The sequence below is a fragment of the Tachypleus tridentatus genome, chromosome 8, assembly GCF_004210375.1.
Source record: "Tachypleus tridentatus isolate NWPU-2018 chromosome 8, ASM421037v1, whole genome shotgun sequence".
Classification (NCBI taxonomy): domain Eukaryota; kingdom Metazoa; phylum Arthropoda; class Merostomata; order Xiphosura; family Limulidae; genus Tachypleus; species Tachypleus tridentatus.
This window is the reverse complement of record NC_134832.1, coordinates 114609035-114621037: the sequence shown is the minus strand read 5'-3', so window position 1 is coordinate 114621037 and position 12003 is coordinate 114609035. Positions and strand designations below refer to the sequence as shown.

Below are 12003 nucleotides of genomic sequence, written 5' to 3'. Positions count from 1 at the left end.
GTGTAAGACTAGAGGGAAGGTAGCTAGTCATCACCACCCACCGCCAACACTTGGGCTACTCTTTTACCAACGAATAGTGGGATTGATCGTCACATTATAACGCCCTCACGCCTCAAAGGGCGAGCATGTTTGGTGTGACAAAGATTCGGACACGCGACCCTCAAGTAACGAGTCGAGCGCTCTAACCACGTAGCCATCCCGGACTCTAATTATTGCAAACTATTAAAAATTGTTTTAGTGGAGATATAATAATATATTTTAACATGATACATGGAGTAACATTGTTAAGAGGGGATAGACCAAGAATGGGAAAATTAAATTGTTTTTTATCAAAACTAATCAGCCACACTGTGCTTTCTATAAAAGTAATGTTGAAATCTAAATAATAAGTATTGACCACATTATTATTATTCCTTCTTTCTGTTGTAATTTCTTTTGGATATAATAAGTTTGATGTAAAATTAATGTTATTTATACATATTAAATAATCTATGTAACGAAAAGTGTAAACGTATAAGTTAGGTTTTAAGGTCTGCTTCATAATTAAGTTTTCATAAAACAACAGATACAGGTTGGCCATATCTGCCATATCTGAATGGAATTTCGTTCTTATTGGAATACCCATCATTTGCTTATACACGTTTTCGTTAAAAACAATATAACTGTTCTAAATAAAATGGTGGGGTATGTATATTTTTACAATGAATTCTAGTAAATTATAAATTAAGGTTTAGTTATTTTATTATTTATAAAATTATCAATTAAATCATTGAAAACCCTAATTAAATCTTTTAACTTTATTTTAGTACATGGTATAGTAAAGTCATATTTAAAAATATAACTGCCAGTTTTTGAAGAATTTCAATTATTTAAATATTCTGAAACTGGAATTTGATTTCTAATAATCCAAAAAGTATTTTTTCTGGTTATTTGTGACTGTGTTTATATTTTTTAAACAAAACATCTATAATATTAAGTATCATGGAAACATTTAAAAACAATGTTTAAATAGTTAGTACTAACTCTAAACGTGGTTTGAATTTCGCGCAAAGCTGCATGAAGTATATCTGCGCTATCCGTCCCTAATTTTGCAGTGTAAGACAAGAAGAAAGGCAGGTGGTCAAAAGAAACCACTCACAGTGACCGCTTGGGCTACTCTTTTCCAAACTAATAGTGGGATTGACTGTTACATTATAACGCCCCCACGGCTGAAACTGCGAGCATGTTCGGTGCGACGAGGATTCGAACCCGCGACCCTTGAATTACGAGTCGAACGCCTTAACCCACCTGACCATGCTGGGCCAGTTAGATTTTTAAACAAATCTTTGGATTATATTAAAAAAATACATCAATGAAAAGGTATTTTGTGTATTCATACCCTAATAATACAAATCTGTCTATTCTTTCAGTGGTTCAGTGGAAAATCAGAAGGCTTTTCACTCTAAACATTGGGTTTCGATATTCACGGTGGGCTCAGCACAGATAACCAGTTGGGTAGCTTTTCGTTTGGCAACAACTAAATCTATCGCATATTTCTGCACTTCAATTTAAAAACGTTTTACGTACCATGTATCCAAACATTACAATAATAACAATAAAGCCACTTAGTTTGGTCAAACATTGAATATGAGGAGCGCTTATAGTAACTATAAATTTTGTTCAGAAGGAGGGATATTTAGGTCACGAACCTGTCCCGTTTGATTTATTTCTATTAAACCTGTGTCTGGATTTTCAGGCAATCTTAAGAAATGTTTTGTTTTTATGAGTAATATAAACCTAAAACAAAGTTATTTTACATATCCATAGGACTTAGATTCTCTCAGCTATTATTGTTTAAGTGGTATGTAGGCCTGTGATTTGGTATGGACATCTACTTTTTTCACGTTTATTTCATGATTTGATATGGCTTGCATAGAAATATGGAAGAGGACCGTGAGTGAAGACCGTATGAATTAAGCAGCACTAAACCGCAGTGAAACTGACATTATCTAAATTCCTAAAACAAAAACAAATATGAGGAGTTCAAAACTTCGAAATCTGAAAATAACCGCTAACTAAGAGGTTGTTAAAAAGAAGTTAAAATTACTAATGCTGCTCGTTTTATACTTCATAGGCAAATTGCTCAACTAACTATGTTGCACAAATAATTGATTTTACTTTTGCTATCCACACGTTAGTACAGCGGTAAGTTTACGGATATACAACACTAAAATCAGAGATTCGATTCCCCTCGGTGGGCTCAATAGACAGACCGACGTGGCTTTGCTATACGAAAAACACACAAACACACACATACTTTTGCTAAATAAAAAAACAGCTTGGATTTTTTGCACTGTGCTTCTAGCAGGTATCTAACTCTAGTTGTTTTTGCGTCTTAAGCCCATAAGTTTGCTGCTGAGCTACCAGTGTGCGGACAATAGAGAAAATTATACTTATGACTTAAATTACTTACACCTGGTCGTAATCAAAGTGCAACAACGTATACAAGTTATTACAAAAACAGTTTCAATTAATTTTATCAAAGTTACCAAATGTTTTAGAAATACCAAATACAAGGATAACAAACGTATAAGCGAAAGCAACTAAAGCATCTTGAAACACATAACAAAATGTTTTTCTTTGTAAAGTTGCGTAACATCAGATTTGCAAGTCTGCTGCCAACTTTACCTATTAGGCTTTCGTGGACCGATGACTTAACCTTGAAACAAACTAACATAAAGAAAACTTAAGAAAGAGTTACATTGCAAATATGGTCCTTTACTCTTTAACTTGGTTTGTTCTTACGATTTTAATTACAATACACGGAAAATCAAGTCCTAGCAATTTACAAGGTTCATAATTCGTCATGAAGTGCGTTCAAAGTAATGTATAGAACAAAATAAATTATCTTCCATGGTTGTTTGAAGTTAAGCACAAAGCTACGTAGCAGGCTACTTGTGCTCTGCCCGTAATCGGTATCGAAACCCGATTACTTGCATTGCAAGTCCACAGACATGCCGCTGTGCCACTGGTGGGCAACTTCCATGAACTAGGTAATAATTATTATCTGTCACAAAAACTTAGTTCAGCTTCGGGGGATGGGAAATCAATTCTGCATTTGAATGTTAAGTTTGGATACGATTCTTCCCTCTCCCCGCTATCTCAGCCGTGATCATAAGAACTTATAAAGCCAAGGTTAAGGGACTGGTGTGTAGGGAGAATCATATTAGAGATATCCTATTATGTAGACTAACGCGTAATAACAATGGTGGAGTGTATAAAGCTTTACACGTTACAATTATATTTTGGTATTTGGCTACGCTGGCCCAACCTGTCAGGTGTGCTTGGGTGAAAGGTCTGAAACACTGTTAGAAGCTAGAGTTCCCAAACAATGACCTAGTACAGGGGTCACAAAACTACGGCCATCGAGGTCATTTTGTCCGGCCCGCCAGCAGCTAGCCGCTTGGAAATAAAAAGTGACATTTCATCAAATGTCCGACTGTCATGACAAAATAGATCACACCGATGGTCACTTTAAGCTGGCAAACACAAGACGTTATGATAAAAAGAAATAAGGCTGTCACGCGCATTTTTAATCAATAGGAAAATTCTTCTTTCGTCCTTGCTGCCCGTTTATTCATATCGAGGCACGTATCTATGAAATCATTAGGATTTCGAAAACAAGTACAGACTTAACCCTCGTCCTATCGACTCATCTTGTAAATTCAGCGGCCTAGGGTTACCACTTCAGCAAGCCCATTTCTCTTAGTAGACGGGTTATGCGCTTTTCGTAACTCGTTCTTAGGTAATTGTCGTGGCAAACGTACGTTTCAATATATTTTGTTTGTGTGCTCTTGGACCAGTACAATACTTTTCTCACAGTGTTCTGTGTTTTTCATTTTCTTTCACCCATCGTTATGACTGCTGTTAAAAGAAGAAAAGTGGACTCTGAGTGTCGTGCTTTCAATGAAGAATGGGGAGAAAAGTACTTCTTTGTGGAAACAAAAAAACCAGAAACCTACTTGTGTGATATGCGCCGAAAGTGTTGCCGTTTTGAAAGAGTACAATCTTCGGCGTCACTATGAAGCAAAGCATCTTTCAACATATTTGAAATTTTCAACAAAATTCCGTTCTGAGAAATTTGAATCCATGAAACGTGTTTGTGAATCTTAAAAGAATCTCTTCACGAGAAAGTTTGCTGAAAATGAATCTGTCCCTCGTACAAGTTACAAAATTGTGCATGGCAGAGCGAGAAAAACCTTTTACTAACAGCAGCTTCATCAAAGAGTGTATGATGGAAGCAGCAAATGAGCTGTGTCCTGAAAAATCCAATTTCTTTGAAAGTATCAGCCTTTCAGCAACTTCAGTTGTACGGAGAGCAGAAGAACTTGGAGAGAACATAGCAAAAAGCTAGAAACTTCCTATGGTATTCTCTGGCACTGGATGAGTCGACTGATCTCTCTAGTACGTCACAACTTCTCGTGTTCATTTGTGGAGTTAGTTTGGACTTTCAGATCACGGAAGAGTTGGCATCAGTTTGCAGTATGCATGAAAGAACAATTGGAGAAGACATTTTCATGGAAGTGCATAAAACTTTGCAAGACTATAATCTTCAGTGGAATCAGCTTAAAGATGTAATAGTTGATGGAGGAAAAAACATGGCTGGAATAAAGAAGAGTCTGGTGAGGCTGATCAGGAAACAGTTGGAAGATATTCAATTCCCAAGCGCTCTGTTCATACACTGCATCATACATCAGCAAGTACTCTGTGAAAAAGACTTAGATTCGGGGTCATGCACTTAATCATCGCCAGTTCAAGGCATTTCTTGAAGAAATTGATTCGGATTTCTGTGACTTGCCTTATCACACGGCAGTGAGGTGGCTCAGCTGCGGTAAAGTATTGTCTCGTTTTTATAAGCTGAGAAGAGAAATAGATATATTTCGTATCGAGAAATACAGAGCCGATCCACTTCTGTCCGATCCAATCTGGTTGTCAAAGTTGTCATTTTTGGTTGACATCACATCCCAAATTAATGAATTGAAGTTGAAACTTCAGGGGAAGAATAACCTTGTCTGTGATCTCTATAGAATCATTAAAGGATTTCGGAAAAAGCTGTCATTGTTAGAAGCACCTTTGGAAGGAGGAAACCTCTTTCATTTTCAGTGTTTCAATGAGTTTCATGCTGGAATCACAGAAGAAGTCAACCTGGAATTTCAGAAAAAGATTATTTGTGATTTAAATAAGCATTTTTAGAGAGATTTTCAGAATCAAAAGTGACATTCTCCTTTTTCAGAATCATTTTGATTGTGTCATTGATGACGTGCCAGTGGAACTTCAGCTGGAGGTCATCGATTTGCAAGGAAATGACTTGTTGAAAGCAAAACACAGAGAAGGGCAACTTATTGAATTTTACAGCTGCATACCTGAAGATGATTTTCCAAAGCTGAAGTAGTTCGCATCTGGTATGGCATCAGTGTTTGGAACAACTTATGTCTGTGAACAAGCATTTTCAAAAATTTAGTATGTGAAGTCGGTACATCGATCAAAGTTGACTAATAAACATTTGAAAGCAATTCTAATGATTGGATGCAACAAGTTAAAACCGAACATTGAAGATATTTTGAAAATCAAACGCCGATTTCATTAATCTCACTAACTTTTTTTTGCGGCTTAGTGAAATTCAGATATGTACTCACTATGTGCGATGTGACAATTGTTTTTGCTAATGTCACCTTCTTTGATAATCTTTTGGTGAATAGAAATGTTGGTTGTATTTCTGTTTGTTTTTATTATATGTGTGTATTGCATGCTACTCCAACATGGCTAATGTGGCATCCTAAACTTAAGTGTTAAATCATTTACAGAGAACTTTCGTTCTAGCTTATGAGTATTGAACATAATGATCATGTGACCCGCACTTCTCATTCCCCAAGTAAACTGGCTTCCTGTAAAAAAAGTTTGGTGACCCCTGACCTAGTACATAAAAGTTTTGTTGTTGTTGTTTAGTATTTTTAACACATAATTTAAGACTATTTATTATAAATTGTAATAATTATTGTAGAATTTAGGCGTCTCTTCTAGTAAATGTTTTTGTATAAATGCAATTTACATTAAAACTGATATCTACTGATACCCTAGTGTCAGAAATGTCCCTTGATGCAGAACATAAAGCGTTTCTATGATGACGTCATTGTTACAACATGAAGAGAAACAACCACGTATTTCCTGACACAACAAGGTCTCATCCTGATAACCTACACATATCTAAAGTGGAACATTTCATTGCTGGGAAAAGTCGAACAACGTGAAACGCCAGAATTGATATCCTGTCTCTCTCCTTTTACTACAATACGACTGTTTTGTTTGTTTGTTGGGCGCAAAGTTATGGAATGTACTTTCTGTACTGTGACCATTACAAGTAACAAAACCCAGTTATTAACGTTGTCAGTTTTCAGACCATCCACTTGGAGGCACACTGTGGTTTACAGACACAATTCTAATTTTCTAACAGTAAGTTTTTTCGTTAGAAAGAATTCGATGAAATTATGAATGAATTAAGAGCAGTTTGTATATATTTATATGAACAATAATTTCAGAGCTACTGCTAAGCAGTTATCTATAACAACGAACAGAATGTCTTATTCAAAACACATACTTGTAATGTATGACTAATAAAACTACAGATTGTACTTTGTAGTCCATCATGAGTGACACAAGTAATATTTTTTTTTCATTTTAGTTTTCAAAACCGGAAAAATTTAATACATGTAGATGATACTGAATGATACGTAATGATAAGTAACTTCAAATGAAATTTTCCAAGATAAATACATTTACTAAAATTGTATAATAATTTTAACACGTACTTAGCACCACTTAGACTCTGTGTGAACGTAAGTTATGTTCGTTTCTTCTGATACACACACACGAAACGTTCAGTAAATAAGTTACTTCATTTCGAAAACCATAATTTAATATGACCGTCCTTTAATTTTTTCTTCCCTTATATCTGCTGCTTATATACTGGTCACGATGGATATGGACAGATAAATAAATAAACTGTCAGTCTTTTAGATGTTGAAAAATATATATAATGTATTCCTTGTTTATTTTTTGTCATAGGCTAGTGTTATCAAAACATCTGAAAATACTTTCACGAACAACTTTCACACATCATTGCTCGAATATCATAAGCTTGACTCCTAAAGTCAAGGCTAATGAGAGATATGTTGAGCTAACGTTGACGTTGCTAACTTATTTCAAGATGGTTCCAAATATGGTTTTTATATTTGTTACGTATTATAATTTATCTCGAACGAGTCTCCGTATTTTTCTGTTACGTATTATGATTTCAAATAACTAGAAATTTAAATTTTAATTTATAAGTCGATTGAATGTTGATATGTATCAAATTTATGATGTTTGTTAAGAAGATTAATACACACAATTTTCTTTCGTAACATAAATGTATTTTGATGTACAAACGACAGTAACATTCATGATACGATTATTAGAAATAATAATTTATGCACAAAAGTTTTAGAAGCTGGCAAAATATAGTGAATCTTTTATCTGGTACAAAACTGAATAGTTTATCGACGGTTCATGGAGAACGAATTAATTCTATGTTGATACACAGGTACACTTCTTTAAACGGAAAAGAAATTAGCTTTTTCACATGTGAGTGTTTTTTCGACGAAAATATCTAATTTTCTCGAAGAAATACTAACGTCCGAAGATAATTTACTAAAGTTTGTAATGTTCGAAATCTATTAAAGATCCTGGTCAGATATCTGTAGTTTTCCGATTAATAAGCTTCCGAAGCTTGTATTATACTTACTCCAGCAAACTAACAGTTTCCGTAAAACTGTCTCTTCACGTATTGCGATGACTGCCTTTCGTACTCATTAGGCGAGATTCCTAAAAATTGAACTGGCATTCACAATTATTTTACACACACACACACATCGTACATTGTCGATTCTTACTCTCGAGAATTTTCTACAAATGTAGAGAAGAGGCGGAACATTCGTAATACACATTTAACAATATACGTTACATGCATGACACTGAAACAAATATATTAAAACAAACGTTATACAAAGCATATCCCTCTACATCACGTTTCGAACTCTAGACCATCGATTCATAGCCAGACACGACAGTTTCTACGCCACGCCTGACTCACATTGTACTAGTCTTCTGCATACCTATAGAAAGTGATAGTCACGTCCGTTATTCTGTCCAAAGATCCGAACAACTTTCTGTGGAAATACACGCTTCTGGCTGGCCACCTTTTTTTTTATTAGAATTTCTTCTGGTCAGTGCATTAGTTATACCTACCTGAATCCCCGGGGTCTCTGATCTGGCCGATTAGTCTGCGTGCGCATAAAGCGATGTAGAAGTTAAAAATACCGATTCACTACGAATGTATCAAGCAATGAGAGTCACAGAGCTAAACATCAGATATGATTATATATCAAAAAATAAACTGATAGAAGGGAATAACAACTACGCTTAGTTGTGTCGAAATTTCGACATACAAAGCTTGTAGAAAAATAGATCATACTAACCGTATACAAATGCAATATGTATTAACACAAGTCTAAGCTAATTAACTTTCAGCAAGCATGAATTATTCACTTTCTATAAATAACTTTATATATCCTCGTCCCACGCTGGTACAACGTTAAGTCTACGGATTTACAACGCTAAAATCAGGGGAACGCTGGACTCGATGTGGCTTAGCTATAACAAAACACACACACACATCCTTAGAATTTATAACATTTCACCGCATGGCATTTGAAATATAAATGTTTGAATTTCAACAACGCTGAGTGTTCAACCCAATTCTTCTTTTCCCCAAACATACAACGCTCATTCAGTCCTTATATGTAAATATCAAACTACTTTATATGGCAAATGGAGTTAACGTTAACATACTGGTGGATCGAACGTTTGATAAATTAATCAAAAAAGAAACCTAATATGCAAAAACTTCCTGAAGGTAGGACCTAAGGCCCAGCATGAATAGGTAGTTCGGGCTTCGACTCGTAATCTGAGGGTCGCAGGTTCGAAACTCCGTCACACCAAATATGCTCGTCCATTCAGCCGTGGGAGCGTTATAGTGCGACGATCAGTTTCACTATTCGTTGGCAAAAGAGTAGCCCAAGAGTTGGCGGTGGGTGGTGATAACTGGATGCTTTCCCTCTAGTCTTATATTACTAAATTAGGGACGGCTAGTGCAGATAGTCCTCGTGTAGCTTTGCGCGAAATTCAAAACAAAACAAATTCTATTGGAATGAATTAAAAAGGAATTCATCCGAGAAAATAGAAAGTTCACTTCCGAAAGCGATAGCATGTTAGCACAAAATTAATTTCAGGATGTTACATTTAATTTTATTCTATATTACATTAAGGTCACATGTTTGAGGTCACGAGTGCATATGTACTAACTTAAAGCGTGCTTCTTTTCGTATAAATGTTCACGCATTAAAAATAACAGGTAATTATATGATAATCGGCTTACCACTATCACAAATGATATTCTATATAAGAGCTATCCTGTATCATGCGTATGTATAAATCTATATGAATATCCCAAACATTTAGACCGCATAAGCATCACTTATCTTGTTTTGGAATTATTTACGGAAACAACAGATGATACATAATATCACGGGCTAAGCATGGTCAACTGGTTAAGGCACTCGACTTATCATCTGAGGGTCGCGGGTTCGAATACCCGTCGCACCACACATCCTCGCCGTTTAGCCGTGGGGTCGAAAAAAGTGACGGTCCACTTCTCCTATTCATTAGTAAAAAAGTAGCCCAAGAATTGGCGATGAGTGGTAATGACCAGCTACCTTTCCTCTAGTCTTACATTACAAAATTAGGGACGGCTACCACGAATGTGCCAAATTCAAAACAAATCAAACCATAATGTCACATAGGAGTTGGCAAGAATGAGTAACTGCAATTGGATAGTCAATGTATCAGTAGTACAGTGCATTATTATAGAAAATACAAAACAATAAAGTTGTTTTAAACAAAGCATTTAATTTTGTTTTTATGAAAACATAGGATGTTGTTCTAAGTCTCCTGAATTATTCCACACAAGTCAGCCAAGTATTTTGGTAGAAATTCTATTTCCATATAACCACATTCTAATCTCAACAATATTATTATGAGCATTGTTTTATTTTTATGCAACAAAAGGTTACAAACAACTCCGTAATATATAATTTAATACGTATTTTACTCACTGCTTCCACAATTATTTCTAATACATCTATCTATCCGTACTACTGTTCGAAATGTATGCGCGTACGTTATTATTGTTCAATTATAATATATTTATAATTGTTTAATGTATACATCTATAACATTGTTATATAGTCACGGTTTTGAATAACTAGGGAAGTTTGTTGAAGCTAAGCCTCGATCAATACTTCCCGCTGCTTCCTGCTGTTTCACTCAGTCATGCAGTTAATTATTCTGACAGGATAATCAGCTTTCAGTAGAAATAACTCAGAACAAATTTTCTAAATAAGTACCCTAAGCAAGCAAAAACTCGAAACTATTTAACACCATTTTATATATTATTTTATATATATATATATATATTATGTTTTAAGTACTGTCATAGTACTTAAATTATAATTAATTGTAAGTGCAATTATTATAAAATGCAATGTTCTACTCAAGGAAGACCCCATTATAACTAAGAATGCATTTATGCTTAGAAAAAAAAAGCGATAGATATTTTATTCACCATTCACAAATCATTAGAATACAATGTTACAACAGTTACGAATTACTGAACATATTTTCTACCAGTCACAGATCTGTCAAGAAGAAATATCTGATATATTAAAAACTAAAACAACAATAGTTATTACATTATGTCTGTATGCAAGACAGGTAAATGCTAAGAACTACTTTTTATGGGGGGAATAATTATAAAGAAACAAGATAAAACGTAGTGCAAGAATGCTAATTATCTTCACTGTAACACATGATCCCATTTACTGAAGCATTTTGTCCCGTTTTAAGTTCAGTGTAATGCAAACTGAGAGTCAATAAAGCCAAATATTACAAAAAAAATATTCCTTACCACAACTAGATGTCTCACAACTAAGTACGTTGAAATAGCGCCATCTATGTCTTTACTCAAAATGAATTTGCAGTAATTCATTTATTCGTTTCTCTATTCACATCATGCCGCACATGATCAGGATCACCTTTTCACACGACAAACCATTGCCGAACTATTTTATCAATGGTGAGGCTCAACGCTCTAAAGCAGACGCGCTGTGCGTGTCAACTGAACGCAACGACAATATGATAGGCTTAGGAAGTAAGAACTAAACATTTGGCGCCATCCACGGTCATGCGGGTGAAATGAGTAAATGCTGACTTTCCTCTCTGCTTTTTACCATTTGACAATATTTCAGTTCAGTAGCTATAAGGAAAATTAAAATACTGTATTTTTAACGAAAATTACGCTTTCAGAATACAGATTGTCATTTCTTTCGAAACACGAAGTAACTATTATTCGTATCTTTGTTTTACAGATTCGAGACAGTGCTATCACCAAATGACATCAGATTACAAGAATAAAATCACCATCATTCTAGGGGTGATTTCACCATAAAACTCTATCTGTTGTCAGATTTACTAAAATGTGACTAATCATGGAAAAATTCTCATCTCTGAAGGTCAAATGAGATCGATATACTTGTTTCGAAGCTTTCTCAAATAACGTTGCAAAAATAAATAATAATAATAAAAACACCAATAATTAAAAAGATAATCAAACTCTTGCTACAAAACTTAAGCCTAAAACTCATCACCAGTAACCTTTTTCTCTGAAGCAGTTCAATACACTCATTAATAATTAACTGCTCTACTAATCAGTCTCTAAGATTTCGACCAGTTACATTTTGCTAAGGTGGACCACTTCGTTAAATAACTGATCATCGACTCAAAAACTAATAAAAAATGGAAACATAATTATTT

At 34.8% G+C, this 12003-nt stretch overlaps 1 pseudogene across 1 annotated transcript in view; it reads right to left on the bottom strand.

The window, feature by feature from the left end:
• LOC143223249 (microtubule-associated serine/threonine-protein kinase 3-like) overlaps positions 1 to 11275 on the bottom strand; it is a 122582-nt pseudogene extending 111307 nt beyond the window's left edge. Inside the window, exon 1 of the transcript XR_013012786.1 lies at positions 11099 to 11275. The product of XR_013012786.1 is annotated as a microtubule-associated serine/threonine-protein kinase 3-like (transcript). The remainder of the gene's footprint in view (positions 1 to 11098) is intronic.
• Positions 11276 to 12003: the final 728 nt, after the last annotated feature.